The sequence below is a fragment of the Triturus cristatus genome, chromosome 8 (genome assembly GCF_964204655.1).
Source record: "Triturus cristatus chromosome 8, aTriCri1.1, whole genome shotgun sequence".
Lineage (NCBI taxonomy): Eukaryota > Metazoa > Chordata > Amphibia > Caudata > Salamandridae > Triturus > Triturus cristatus.
Window position 1 is genome coordinate 517722904 of NC_140591.1, and position 16627 is coordinate 517739530.

Consider the following 16627-nt stretch of genomic DNA (forward strand, 5'->3'; position numbering starts at 1 on the left):
GGGCTGGACTGTTCCCATGAGGCACAGGGTCAAGACTGATTTGCAAATGGCAAGGTCTAAACTGGGGTGGAATGGTGAGCAAAATAATGATGGATTAAACCCAGATCTCTTGACTGAGGGTGAATGTTTTGATTTGTTCTGTATTCCGTCCATTAATTGCATGTCTTTTGCTTTCTCTCTCTAAGTGTGCCTAATATGCCCAAACGTGGGTCCCGGGCTCACTGTGTCACTGGATTCAAGCTATTCTGGCTGATGAGGGGTGAAACCCTGAAACTGGCCTTAGGATGCTTTTTCCGGTCCAGGGAGGAGCTGGCTTGGCAGTTTTGGCTGGACTGTTCCTATGAGGCACAGGGTCAAGACTGATTTGCATATGGCCAGATCTAAACTGGGGTGGCATGGTGAGCAAAAGAATAATGGATTTAATCCAGATCTCTTGACAGGGGATGAATGTTTTGATTTGTTCTGCATTCCTTCCATCAATTGTGTGTCAGCCCAGACATAGGTCCCGGGCTCACTGTGTCACTGGATTCAAGCTATCCTAGCTGATGAGGGGTGATACCTCAAAACCGGTCCTAGGATGCTTGTTTCCATTCCAGGGAGTACCTGGATGGGCAGTTCGGGCTGAACTGATCCCATGAGGTACAGAGTCAATACTGATTTGCATATGGCCAGTTCTAAACTGGGGTGGCATGGTGAGCCAAAGAATGATGGATTAAACCTAGATCTATTGACTGGGGATGAATATTTTGATTTCTTCTGCATTCCGTCCATCAATTGTGTGTCTTTTGCTTTCTCACCCTAAGTGCACCGGGTATGACCAGACGTGGGTTCCAGGCTCACTGTGTCACTGGATTCAAGCTATCCTGGCTGATGAGGGGCAAAACACCAAAACCGGTCCTAGGATGCTTGTTTCTGGTCCAGGGAGGACCCGGCTTCGCAGTTCGAGCTGGACTGTTCCCATGAGGCACAGGGTCAAGACTGATTTGCATATGGCCAGGTCTAAATTGAGGTGGCATGGTGAGCAAAAGAATGATGGATTAAACCCAGATCTCTTGACTGGGGGTGAATGTTTTGATTTGTTCTGTATTCCGTCCATCAATTGCATGTCTTTTGCTTTCTCTCTCTAAGTGTGCCTAGTATGCCCAAACGTGGGTCCCGGGCTCACTGTGTCACTGGATTCAAGCTATTCTGGCTGATGAGGGGTGAAACCCTGAAACTGGCCCTAGGATGCTTTTTCTGGTCCAGGGAGGAGCTGACTTGGCAGTTTTGGCTGGACTGTTCCTATGAGGCACAGGGTCAAGACTGATTTGCATATGGCCAGATCTAAACTGGGGTGGCATGGTGAGCAAAAGAATAATGGATTTAATCCAGATCTCTTGACAGGGGATGAATGTTTTGATTTGTTTGCATTCCGTCCTTCAATTGTGTGTCTTTTGCTTTCTCGCCCTAAGTGCGCTTGGTATGCCCAGACGTGGGACCCGGGCTCACTGTGTCACTGGATTCAAGTTATCCTGGCTGATGAGTGGTGAAAGCGTGAAACCGATCCTCGGATCCTTGTTTCCGGTCCAGGGAGGATCTTGCTTGGCAGTTCGGGCTGAACTGTTCCCATGAGGCACAGGGTCAAGACTGATTTGCAAATGGCCCGGTCTAAACTGGAGTATTATGGTGAGCAAAAGAATGATGGACTTAACCCAGCTCTCTTGGCTAGGGGTGAATGTTTTGATTTGTTCTGCATTCCGTCCATCAATTGTGTATCTTTTGCTTTCTCGCCCTAAGTGTGCAGCGTATGCCCAGACATGGGTCCCGGGCTCACTGTGTCACTGGATACAAGCTATCCTGGCTGATGAAGGGTGAAACCCCGAAATCGGTGCTTGTTTACGGTCCTGGGAGGAGCTGGCTTGGCAGTTCGGGCTTGACTGTTCCCATGAGGCACAGGGTCAAGACTGATTTACATATGGCCAGGCCTAAACTGGGATGACATGATAAGCAAAAGAATGATGGATTTAACCCATATCTCTTGACTGGGGGTGAATGTTTTGATTTGTTCTGCATTCCGTCCATCAATTGTGTGTCTTTTGCTTTCTCGCCCTAAGTGCTCTGGCTATGCCCAGACATGAGTCCCGGGCTCACTGTGTCACTGGATTCAAGCTATCCTGGCTGATGAGGGGTGAAACCCCGAAACTGGTCGTAGGATGATTGTTTCCGGTCCAGGGAGGACCTGGCTAGGCAGTTCGGGCTGGACTGTTCCCATGCAGTAGAGGGTCAAGACTGATTTGCATATGGCCAGGTCTAAACTGGGGTGGCATGGTGAGCAAAATAATGATGGATTAAACCCAGATCTCTTGACTGGGGGTGAATGTTTTTATTTGTTCGGCATTCCGTCCATCAATTGCGTGTCTTTTGCTTTCTCTCCCTAAGTGTGCCGGGTATGCCCAGTCGTGGGCCCTGAAGTCACTGTGTCACTAAGATTCAAGCTATCCTGGCTGATGAGGGGTAAAACCCTGAAACCGGTTTTAGGATGCTTGTTTCTGGTCCAGGGAGGAGCTGGCTTGGCAGTACGGGCTGGACTGTTCCCATGAGTCACAGGGTCAAGACTGATTTGCATATGGCCAGATCTAAACTGGGGTGGCATGGTGAGCACAAGAATGATGGATTTAACCCAGATCTCTTGACTGGGGGTGAATGTTTTGATTTGTTGTGCATTCCATCCATCAATTGTGTGCGTTTTGATGACTAAATGCAAAGCACGGCATCTGCATGGCCATATTCAAAAGTATTACTTGTCCCATTGCTAGTTTCTGCCTCCGTAACACTAAGGGCTCTATTACGAGTCTGGTGGTCCAAGGTCCACCGGACTCATGGGGGTGCGGCGGTGAAGGTTTTCCGGCCGCCCTATTACCATTAGGGCGTTTGAACCGCCATTGCCAAGCTGCAGCCGCCAGGGAACTGCCACTCCCTGGTAGTCCTGAGGCCACAATATGCTTGACGGGACTGCCGTGATCCCGCTAAGCGTATTATGAGTTTCCCCTCTACCGCGGTTTTCATGGCAGTCCCTCCTTCATGGAAACCGCGGCAGAGAGGAAACAAAGGGTGTCCTGTTGGTCCCCCTTGTGCCTCTGCACCCCGGGGTGTACGCCTTTGTGCATGCACCACAGTTCCTGCACGAAATGGACTTTACAGTCCATGCCATGCAGGAACTGCTTTAGGCTTTCCCACTGCGATGCCCATTTTCAGGGCACCGCCATTGAAAGTAAAAAAAGTGGGGCCAGACACGAGAAATACTTGTTATGTGGTGGGCGGCCCAACCACAGGTTTGGCGGTGTGGCGGGGGTTGGACCCGATGTCACACTAACAAACTCATAATCAGGCACTAAGAGTGGTCAACAGTTCACAATGGAAGGACAGTCTTTGACAACAAAAGCCTCATTGCAAACCATCTGCTGCCATAGGGCTCATCATGGAGCTTAGGCTAATCATGCATCAGCTTCTTTGAAGTAGTGGCAACAGGAGTTGGTGGTGTTGTGTTCCTTGAAGGCCAGTCAGGTTTAAAGGAGCAGTGGGCTAGAGTTAGCTGGAGGAGTCACTCACGGGATGAATCCCTCCCTGGTCAAGGGAATGCACTGAAGGTCCTGTACATGACTGATCATTAGTGTGCTAATACTTTGGAGGAATGAAGGCCCATACTAATTTCTATTACTTTTGGCTTTTGAAGCCCCTGTAACATGCATTTTGAGGCACAAGCCCGATCTATTAGCTTTGCAGAAAGACTTGGAGCCACCTGGAAGCTGGAAGGCAGCTAAAACCCAGCAGAAGGATGTTACTGAGCTGCCAGTTTTGCTGAAAGCCAGTCAACCACCAAACATGTTAAACGGGCACCGACAACGGCCATGAAAATCCCAAAGTTAGTTGGCCAGCATAAATGCCTTGCCAGGAGGCAATTCCACCTATACCCTCACTCTTGTCCAGTGTCTCTCTTGTAACTTGCAACCTTTACAGGTGGGGTATTGGCAAAAGAAGAGTTCAGTTGGTTGAGGTGGCTCAGGAAGGGGATCTGGAGCTGGCAGCCAAATTGGCAATTGGGGACGGCACAGGGAGATGTTGGCCCTAGTAAGCCATAAACTGCCAGATGCTGTGCTGTGATTTCCGTGGAACAGGTCATTTCAGCTGCCTAGTCTGCCTTTTGTGGGTGGTAAGATGCACCTCAACTTGGCAAACAGAGAGGCTAGTTTCAGTGGCGGCTTCTCCGCTAAGGCGGAGGAGTGTCGCCCCACTGCCTTCAATCAGGAAAACAAAGAAGAGAATAAATTGATACTAACATAATGTTTTTATCGTTTTAATTTGTCCTCCTGCTATAGCAGCATGCATGAGGGGGTGGGCAGGGCTGAAGAGCAAGGGAAGAGGGAATAACCCTTTTAAGTGCGCAATGACTGTTTGGTCAGCCCTCTTTGGCCGTCCCAAACAGTCATACGCGCTTTCAATGTTCTCCATGTAGGCTGCATTACAGCCTGCATGGAGAACATGCCCACCCCTCCAGCCCCTGGCTGAGGGCCGTGTCATGGCGCTCAGACCAATCACAATGTTGCATTGCAGCATTGTGATTGGTCAGGGGAGCCTGTGTGCCGGCTGCTTCCTGATCCTGGAATACGAGAGCAGGCACAGAGAAGACGTGGTCCCCGCGGAAAGGTAAGTGTGTTTTTTTTTGTTGTAACCCGTGCACCCCCTATCCTCCCCCCAACGCCTCTGCGTGCCCGCCCCAACACCCGTGAGCCGTGCCCGCTACCACTGGCTAATTTAACCAATTTAGTTAAAATGAACAGGAGGCACCCTGAAAAACGATGATTAACCATGGGTGTGCTAACAAGTAATCACAACAATGTTTCTATTAGATATTTAGTATTGATGCCTGAGGCAACTATTGCAACTGAATAATGTACACAATAGCATATACATTCAATGAGGAGGTGATGCTTTGCTGAAACCTGCTCAAGAGTTAAATTGGAGAACAGTTAAAACTAGTCCTTTATTGGTGTTTTGACACACACACAAAATTCATTGATGTAGTATGGTCAAGACAGCCTTTTATCAAAGTCACAGAGATTGCATTAATCATCTTTTTTCTGAGAGTTAATGCTGGATAATCCTCCTTAGAAGTGAAGTAAGACAACTGAATGTAGCTGGCATACTAGAATGAGTTGCCTATAAATTGCGTTTCCAATGAGTACTGCGCCCTCAGACCTTAGGCCTCCTGCTTGATTGCATTAATGCCTTTATGCTTTATTACATTTCCCAGAATGCTGCCCCTGTGATTCATCCTGCCCCTACCCAAAAACTAACTGTATATTCCTGAAAGTCTATCTCTCCTGCTACTCTTTAAACCAAAGCTGTGGCACCAGCAAGTGTACCTGTGAGCAAGAACAGTAAGCCACATTCCCCAAAGACCTGCGTTATGGGACATCAAAAATAAAACGCCTTACAACTAGGAGAATGCATTTAAGAAGATTACAATCAGATCTTGCACTCTGGTATGTATTCCTTCCAATGTAGTAAAAGTCTCTGATCTTCATCTCAAATTCTTCAAGTGGGTTAATAATCACTGGGAGGATATAGTTCATGGATATATGGCAAAAACACATGTAACAACAATGATGTATGACAGATCAGGTGTATTTTCTGGGCGGAAGGCATTGTTAACCATACTGCCACCTAGTTGCAGATTGCAGTAATAACAAAGTCCAAGTCTGAGTCGTAATTTACAAATAATGCCATTCCCTTTTGTGCAATTTTCAATATCCTTTCATTTGGGAGTGAAGTACATTATCTTTTCAAGAAGAGAAATTGGAGACATCCTATTATTATGCAAGGATGATATGAATGCAATTTAGAAAATGTGTATATGAACTCAGACAGAGGTAACAGTTTTATCCAATCCTTGTTTTGGACGTTAACGTAACAATGAAGATATTGTTCATGGTTTTATTGGCCCTTTCAATCCACTAAATATTATATAATACTAATATCATGGCCAAAATATTGAGGAATAAAATTACTGTGACATAGGAAAGTATAGATTAACTTTACTTAACTTCACTTGTGTACCTTGAAGATACATACATTGTCAAGGAACATATATGTGCAGTTAGTTATAAAAAATCTATACAAACTTACTTTTGATATCTTGTTCCTCACTTTTCCATCTACAATATTAGTGTTGCAGGATATTCTTTAGTAGATATTCAGGATCTACACCATTTGATAAGAATAAGCAGATGATAGCCTTCAGGTTGTGCCTAATACAAGACTGCGTTCCCTCCCCCAAAGCCTACAAATGAAATATGAATTATAATTGTAACCCCGACCTACAAATTTATCTACAAGGTAGGTATTTCTTTGAGAGCAAAGTAATAGACAATTTTAGTATATCAGTTTATGATGGTGAGAGACATGTACAATTCCATACACATAACTTGTCCATGAATAAAATAATGACTAGTGTATGCCATGGTTTAAGTAATAAAAGTAGAGGCTGTAAAAGAGCCATTGGTTCAGTAATTTTAAATTTTGATTAGATGTATCTTTCACAACTCCAAACCACTTTTTATAATATCCAGACACACTGTTTTCCACAAAGTATTCTATTTGACCAGATCCTAGGCCTTTCTAAATCCAGGGTTCCTAATGTGCACCCACATTCGCAACATTGTAACTTGTGTAGAGTCTGTAACCAAAATATTAAGCATGTAATCCCAAAAATCATGTTTATTTTTTGAAAATGTTAGCTGTCTGTATTTTGATCATGAAGGATTGTGCCATACTTCCTCCAAGTTTCTGATTGTGGCAGTACCTGCCTCCATATGTTGTTAAATCTCTCAGCAGCCTTTTGTGCTGTGGCACACAAGGCACCTCTTATTCATCCTGGTGAATGGGTTTTGTGGGATAGGGTCCTCGATTTCTTCACCTCTTCAATATCTGGTTACAATTAATGTGTTTAATTTAGATCTTTGAGACACTCTCCTGAAATTAACTCTAAGGATCTATTTCATCCACCAGTAATTTCAATATGTACAAGTAGTCATTGGTATCTTGTGGTTGCTCATGGGTGTCCATGCACTGGTAGGCCAATTACTCTCAGTAAGGTATTGAAGTAAAGAGCTGAAGCAGTTGTCCAGCACCTATTACTTTTCCTGATTCTTATCTACCCATCGTCACTTAGAACGTACTTTGCTTTACTTTAAACCTTCACTTCTATATTATCGAAAATAAGGCATAGACTGCTTAATATAAATGTTCTTGATGAGTCAAATCAAACCTTTTCTCCCAACTGATTAATTTCATCAGTAGTTCAGGGCTGTGTACTCTTTCAAGTGTACAGTGAAATTGAAATCCTTTAGATCTCTACAATAGGCCCTTCAGATAATGAAAGGTGTTTTCAATTTTATGTCATGAATCATTCTCACAACATTCTATTACAATTGGATCACTGCGATTGAGATGTTCTTTGACTTCCTCTGGATTTTAGAATCAACATGAAGATTGGCTAATTGAATCTCAAGTGGTGTACGCATGAATGTTCAGGACCCTCCAAGTGGATGCCCATGTCCGGCATTTAATCTATGTTCCCAGATCTTCCTTAAAATGTAACATTTTTGCATAGCTTGTGGAGAGCCCCATGTCTAAGGATTCCTCAAACTGAATATGTTATGCTTCTCAAAGACAACAACTTCAGTATGCCAACGTACAGACATAACATATTCCAAAAAGTATTTTGCATCTGCTACATTGACTTTTAGATTATTTTTTGTATATAGTTCACAGAGGCAGAACTATAATTTCTTTAACATGATGTATGTGGAGGTTTGGAATTTTTAATGCTTAACTTGTGCAATAGCAATTTGCTATGCATGTCTTTATTTATTGGAATACAGAAAGGAGCTGTAGGACCAGATGTCTAATGAAGCCTTTGATATAGTATTTCTTCTATGTTTGATTTTTCTGTACCTTCAAATGCTTTGATTTCCCGTAAGGGACTATGGCCCATATGTATGAAAGGAAATTGCATTTCTTAACGGACCGAATGGCAATTTCGGGCCGTTAAGAAATATAAAACTCCATTTCCTTATGTACAAAAACATATGCACTGTCACAAAATGCGATTTCTACCCAGGAGAATACCTATTTTCTGATTTCCAAGATAGGAAGTCATAAATAGGAATTTCCTATTTGTGATTCCAAACCGCATGTACATAGTATTTCCTAATTGTGAAATGTGCATTTAGGAAATGCTATTACGATCGACTTGAAACTGATGGTAACAAGGTACAAAAAAAAGAAAAGATCACCCAAAATGCATCAGGTCATTCCCAATAGTGGCTATGAACATCCTGTCAAGGAGGATAATGATAAACATTTCTCAGGTAAGTGCAATATATATATCGCAGTTGGCGGTAGGTATAGTTAGGACCACAATTCCATAGGAACATCTTTTTTTCTTTTGCCAATAACATTGGTGCAGTTTGACGAATACTCATGAAATTTTCAAAATTAGTACGACACTCAATTCTGTTGCAGTCTTGAAAGTATCAGGGTGAACTGTCAAGCGGAGGCCGAGAAAAAAAGGGGTCCCAAAACATGTTTTCCCCATGCAAATTCCCATAGGGATTTTAGACACGACTACAAACCAAACTGCTGAATGCAATTACACAAAATTTGGCAGAAAGGTAGCTTTTGGTTCAGAAAGCGATCTTTTTGTAAATTTGTGTAAATCCATTCAGTAGTTTGGGAGGCATACAAAAAAACAAATGTAGATATCTAGGGATGTGATGGCTCCGCAAACCCTCCCAATGTTGAGATCAGAGTGGCTGCCAACACTTCAACCAGGATGGGTTTGCAGTCGTCTTGAGACTAAGTTTCAAAAAGTTTACAAAAAATATTTGGACAGGGTACGACTACCCTGACCCCCTAACTATGGTTCTGCAGTCTCCCGGTCATCCCAACAAGGCCAAAAATCACTTTTTTTAGTTTTCGCCTTGGGATCACGATGGAGACGCAAATCCACGGCAAAATTAAAAAAAACAAGTACAGTCTCTCTTGCTTGTTTACATTATAGCCCCAGGGTGGGCCAGACCCCAGGGTCTTGTGGGCTTTTTTTTTAAAAAAAGGCGGGGGCACATTTGGTCCCCCTCCATGGGCTTAATTATGCCCCAGGGACCACCACCTCCCTGCGATTCATTTTAATAATGCGGGGGCCAGTTAGACTCCCCCAGCCCCAGCGACCACCACCTCCCTGGGGTTATAACTAAATTGATGAGGGGGCCACATTGACCCTCCTGTGCCCCTGAGACCACCAGCTCACTGGGGATAAATACCAAGAAATGGGCAGCACATGCAAACAGAAGGAGAGGGGCCATGCGGTCTTGCTTCTGGAGCCATACATGGCCCTGGAGTCTGCGATCTCCAGGGCCGACTCCTGATATGTCTTGGGGTGCCCACCCCTGGGACATAGCTGTTTGCTTTTGGATGGGAGCTGTCAAAGTACTCCCGCCCACTAGAAGCCTCCGCAGATATGGGTGCAGGACAGAGATTAAACAAATGTTCCGGCAAAGAGGTAGCGTCCTTTCCAGCAACTCCTCCATGCAGCAGCATTTGTCTGCTCCCGCAGGAAGCAGACAGCCAGCTGGGACTGTGGGGACCTTGAGGCTCCCACCGCAGTCCCACGGAAAAGAGCAGAAAGAGGCAAAATAAAGGTGAGAAATTAGCAGAAAGAGGCAGATTAAAGGTCAGAATAGAGCAGACAGAGGCAGAATAATGTTCAGCAATGAGCAGAAAAAGGCAAACAAAGGTGAGTAACTAGCAGAAAGAGGCAGAATAATGCTCAGAAGGGAGCATGAAGAGGCAGAATAAAGGTCAGAAACTAGCAGAAAGAGGCAAAATAAAGATTAGAAACGAGCACCAAGAGGCAAAATAAAGGTAAGAAACGAATTGAAAGAGTCAAAATAAAGGTGTAAGGACATACAACTCTATGGTAAGGTATTCTCTTATTGTAGTAATTCCGTCAGCAGGACAAGAGTGCATCATCCACCTTAACGCTCATCTGAAACTGACCCTCCGATCACCATATTCCTTTGCCAAGACTACCAACCTATTCTGAGAAGGAATGCATGAACCCCACACTTCTTTCCCTTACTTATATCAAAGAAAAGTAGAACATTAGAATAAAACAATTTAAAACAAAAATGAAGGTTTGCAATGCATATATACACTTTACATAATGGTGCACAAACCAATCTATTTAAGCACAAAATCTTGTAAACTTGGTTGGCTATTTTCTTTCCCTGGTGGACACTCTCCCCACCATGCATGCCTCCATAACTCCAATGCACATATCCACTTTAGTACATGCAATCTTCTAGCCAATACCATGAGCAATGTCACACTTGTCCTTGTTACACCACTTACCATTTTCCAGTTTAACAACACTCTTACTCACCTCCACAACCTTTTGAGGAGATGAGAACTTGGCCTCACCCTTGGATATAATCCTGGGAATCTTGATTGTAATATAATCTCCAACCGTCACCTTAGACTCTCTTCCCTGATCACCCACATATCTGTCCTGTGCTTGTTGTCTTCTCCTTACATCTTGCAACTTATGTTTCAAAATAGTAAATTCACCCATCCACTGTCTTAACATTTTAGATGTAGGAACCCTACCCCTCAATAGCACAAACGGTGATACACCTGTTTCTGGGTTGGGTGTAGTACAAACAGCCCATAGTGATTTCCTTAATTGCTCCTTACAATTTGAGGCAGTAGCTCTTGCTAACTGTATGTTGTCCTTGAGAACTCTGTTGAAACATTCAACAAGACCAAAACACAATAATGTTATAACTGTTGGGAGACTGCACAAATATGACTTCTGGCCTGCAGCTGTAGAAGTCCACACTAACAATGCCATACTCTGACACACTACCAGAAAGAACCATGGGACCAATAATATTGATGGCCAATTTGTCCCAAGCTTCTTTAGGTACCTCAATGGCTTCCATGGGACTAGGAAATGTCACTTGAGATTTGTCACTATTGGAGCAACTGATACAGCCCCTTACATAGTGCTCTACACTCCTGGCCAACCCTTGCCACCAAACATTCTCCCTTATCCTACTTTTCATCACCCACATTCTGAGCTAAACCCATAATTCTGTGTCTCATGCCTCTAGCCACTACAAATACACTTGACCGGAATTAAAACTCATTAATAATGGACAATTATTCAATAACATGCTTGTAAACATCACTTTTCACTTCATCTAATTTCCATTGTGACCACCCTTGGAGAATACCCACCCTCACCTCCTTCATTTGTTCATCCAAATCACAAGCAGTGAGCCATTCACTTTCCAATATGGCACGTCACAATGGTGTTCAACGGCACATACAAGGTCCGCTTCTACCGCCACAACGTTCAGGATTTCCCCATCGTGACTCAGCTCATGACTAGGAAGATGAGACATGCAATCTGCCAACACATGTTTGAAACTGGATAAATATTGCACCCTATAGTTGCATTCCTGCTGCCTATACTGCCATCTGGCAATCCGAGGTGTGGCACGTTCCATCCCTTTGGTGCTACAAAGTTGAACCAAGGGCTTGTGATCAATATGAACAGTGAAATGTGAGTCCCATAGGCACATTTTGAAAATGGACAATGCCCCACCAACATGCTAAAGCCTCTCTCTCTCAATTACTGAATAGGATGACTCAGCACTCTTAAAACTCCTAGAGGCAAAAGCTACCACTTCATCTGTGCCATCTCCGTGTTGCATAAGATTAGTACCTAATCCCATCTGGGTAGCATCCATCACAATTATGATTTCATCTTGTGTGTCAAAAGTTTTCAATGGTATAGCATGCACTATTTCCTTTTTAATGAGCTCAAATTCGTGATTGCATGCTGCACACCATACAAATCTTACATTCTTTTTGAGTAGATTTTTCAATTTGCATGTTTTTTCAGCACATTTGGGAATACATCTTGTATTAAACTTAATCAGACCCAAGAAGCATCTTAATTGGTCCTTATTTTCTGGAGGCCTGCAATCATCAATTGCATTTACCAAGTTAGATTTAGGTTCTACACCACTTGCTGATATTTTGTATCCCAAATAATCAATGCTGAGAGAGTTGAATTTGCACTTTTCTACAATTACTGTTACCCCCCTTTCTCTCAGAATGGACACAATTTGATGCACTCTATCATCATGTTGGTCTTGAGCCTTCCCAAACACAAGAACATCATCCTTGAATGCAATAACTCCAACTAAGCCATTGAGGAAACTCTCTACAACCCTTTGGAATATGGCATAGGCCGATGCCAAGCCAAATGGCATTTGTTTGAATAGAAATAACCCTTCAGGTGTTATGAATTATGGTAAATGTCTGGAATCAAGATGGAAATGTATTTGATGGTATGGCAAAGTCATGTCCAATAAGCAAAAAATGTTGCCCCCTTCAAGGTGGAGACCATTTTCGTGATTTTGGGAAGAGGATGCCGATCAATCCAAATTTGTTGGTTGAGATCGCGCAACTCCACACACATTAGCTTTGCATGCCATGATGAAGGGTGCAACCCAATCCGAGCACTCCACAGGCTCAATGACTTCCTGCTCACATAGTTGATTTATTTATTCCTCTAACTCTGCTCGCAAGGCTAAAGACACCCTCCTAACTTCATGAGCCACAGGGCATGCATCATCCATTATCCTTATTTTGTGTGTGAAACCCTTCAGTGTGCCCAACTTCCCTTTAAAGACCTCAGGATATTGTTTTTCCCATGTATTTTCGTCCCTTACTGGAAGACTGGGTAAATAGGCAACTTGAGTCGGGTTGTTTGGATCTAGCAATATTCCTAAATTCTTCTGATTGTACAAACCCAATAAACATGCACCATCCTTGGCTACATATACCACCCCACTTGTGATATTTGTTTGGAAGTTGAAAACTGCCTTTAATTTTCCTACAATGTAAGTCGATTTTTCACTGTAACCCACCAGGCAACTATATAATTGCTCAATTGAACGCCCTCAAAATTTCTTACTCAACATTGTGTAAGGGGATCCTGAGTCCAGCATAACTTTTACATCAAATCCATTGATATTTAGAGTGCAGATAGGTCTCACAAAGGTGATTGTCTTTACCCCGCACACAACTTCACAGTTTTCATCTAAGGATGCTTCCTTGACCATGAGTACTTCTCCTTTTTCACTGGTGGTACACCCATCCTCACCAACCTTGCAAGCACCCATCCCATTGATCTTGTTTTCTTGCACTCTGCCTGAAGAGCTACAAACCCTGGCAAAATGCCCTATGCGCATACACTTAGCACATGTGCGCTCCTTGGCAGGACACACAATGACACTGCCCAGGTGTGATGTGCTACCACATCTTTAACAGTCTAATTGTCTGAATAACTGTTTTTTGTTAGATTTGTCAAGAAGTTTTTCCTATTTCCTCCTTGGCTTTTCCTTTCTTATATTTGGTCCTCGCTGCTAAAGCATCATGGTGTTGGGATTTCGCATCTGTCATTTGATCCATGAAAGATGTTGTACTCTCTATTCTTGATGCTATTTCAAAGGCCTTCTCCAATGTCACATTAGGCTTGGACAATAATGCTTCTTGGATCTTTCTGTTGTTAGTTTTCTCAACTAACTGATCTTGTATAATTTCTTCCTCAAAATCCCTGTATTTGCAAGAAACCGTAAGAATTCTTAGAACTCAAACATAACTTGTGGCTGATTCACCCGAAATTTGAGCCCTCCTGTAAAACTTATGTATCTTCATAATAACATTTTTCCGTGCTTTGAATTTTGCATCTTTTCAGCCCTTCAGAACATAAACAGCAACAAAGGATGGCGAATTTCTTTTTGTAAGTACATTAATCTCCTTCTAAAGAGCATCCAAATACACTTCAAAAGCTTCTTTTCATTGTTCCCAATATAACTCTGGGGTTGTCGGGCTCTGAGAAAAACTAGGAGGATGGACTAATGAGTGCTGCATTCTATTAAAAACAGAAGTTCTAAATATCTTGGAAGTACAATCATTACCAATAAACAAGGTTCTGTATTGAACAAGACTTGCAAGGATTCTCTGGGAAGAAGAATTAGATTGCAACCGTAATAGTATGTCGTAGAATTCCAAAATATCTTAGAGTATTGTGTCTGTTACCGCATGGCAGGTAGGGAATAGACAGTACAGTAACATTGGTTGAAATACACTGAAGTACAGTGCCTTGAAGCTGTGTGGTGTGCCTGTCACCCTCATGCAGACAGGAGGAATAATGTCACAAATGATAATGCTAGAAAAAACAATGTGGAAGAATTGTCTTGGACGATCGTTGAATACAAATCAAGTGTGCGTGTCACTGATGACCAACACGCTGATAAACCTTACCAGTATGCACATCACTGATGTGCAGCCCAGTCCAAAATGGCCACAACACTGTGGAATTGAATGTGTCCTCATTCACATAGCCAGGGCCGATTCAAAATGGCAGCGAGTATGCCATCGTATCTCCCGTGATGGAGGCACAAAATGAAGAAGGGAGCAGAAAGAGGCAGAATAAAGGTAAAAAATGAGCAGAAAGAGGCAGAATAAAGGTCAGAAACAAACAGAAAGAGGCAGAATACAGGTCAGAAGGCAGCAAAAAGAGCCAGAATAGCAGTCAGAAACCAGCAATAAGAGGCAGAATAAAGGTCAGAAATGAGCAGAAAGAGGCATAATAAAGGTCAGGAACGAGCAAAAAGAGGCAGAATAAAGGTCAGAAGGGAGCAAAATGAGACAGAATAGAGGTGAGAAACCAGCAGCAATGGGCAGAATAAAGTCCAGACAAGAGCAGAAAGAGGCAAAATAGAGGTCAGGAGTTAGCAGAAAGAGGCAATATAGTGGGCAGAATGAGCAGAAAGAGGCAAAATAGAGGGCAGAAATGAGAAGCAAGAGGCAGAATAAAGGTCAGGAGCGAGCAGAAAGAGGCAAAATACTGGGCAGAATGAGCTGCAAGAGGCAAAATAGAGGGCAGGAGCAAGGAGATAAGAGGCAGAAAAATGAGCAGAAAACCAGTGGAGGAGGCACAAAACCGAGGGTAGCAGACTTCAGGGAAGCTGGACAGGAGGACTGTCACAGGGGCAGCTGTCACAAGGACCTGCCCCTGTGGACCCCCCTACTTTTTTTTACTGCACACCTACTGACTCATACACTCACACACCCACTCAAAGACCTACTCACATACTCATGCATCTGCTCACAGACCCACTCAGAGACTTATGGACCAACTGACAGACATACTCAGATACTCATGCACCCACTCACAGACCCACTGAGGCACTCACATGCCCATTCAAATATTCACTCTGTCAATCATACACCCATTCAAAGACTCTAACACACTCTCACAGTCTGATTCAGACACTCATCCACCCACACATAAGACCCACTCAGATACTAATGTTCCTTTTCACAGACTCACTCAGAGACTCATGCACCCACTCACAGATCCACTCAGAGACTCACACAACCACTCATAGACCCACTCAGACACTCATGTACCCACTCACATACCCACTCAGACTCATCCATCCACTCACAGACCCTCAACGGCACTCATACACCCACACACATATCTAGTAGGAGACTCATGCACCAACTCACATGCCTACTCAGACAGTCATGCACCCACTCACAGACCCACTTAGACACACACACACCCACTCACAGACCATTGCACTGGTTTGTCAATAGAGTTCTATCATGAAACAAACTTGAGGAACTCTAAGCCCTCATCGGCTAAGGATTCCAGTCTCTACCAGTGGCACAGCAAGTCCACCATGGACTCCAGTGCAAACAACAAAGCTTGCCATCTGCTTATGTATGGGTAGTAAAAGAGAGTCATGATTGGAAAGCAATGGGTCCCTCAACGTCTAAGCCACAGTGCCATTCACTGGACATGTGCACTAATATTTGCCATGCCCATGGTGGTTGTGCATGGAAACATCTTGCGTCTCTTTTTTCAATCTCTACTCAGTGGACCTGCTTGAAGCCTGGCTGAAGCAGAGGGTCCTGTGGTTTATCACTGTGTAAAACAGTAACATTTGAGTCAGTTGATGAATGTGTGCAACAAGATGTGTTGGCCTGAGGTCTAGTGAGCCTGGTGACAGTAGAGGTATAGGGAGGCTTGGTGACACAGTGTCTTTCCATTTCCTTCACACACATACAGGATGAACAGCAACGTTTTAGGATGCTGCCACACATTACGGGGAACAACCTTTACAACGCAACTTTTACAACGCACTACACTTACAACGCATTTTTTACAACGCAACATCCATTACAACGCATTCCATTACATAGCATGACACTACAACGCATTTTTAAAAACTACCTTTACAACGCATTCCATTACATCGCATACTACCTTACAACGCATACCATTACAACGCATAATATTACACTACACTATCCAACACTTACCCTACTGTTGCACCCCCTGGAGTTAGAATAGTAATTTTTACCCCTATACTATCCAACACTTACCCTACTGTTGCACCCCCTGGAGTTAGAATAGTAATTTTTACCCCTATAC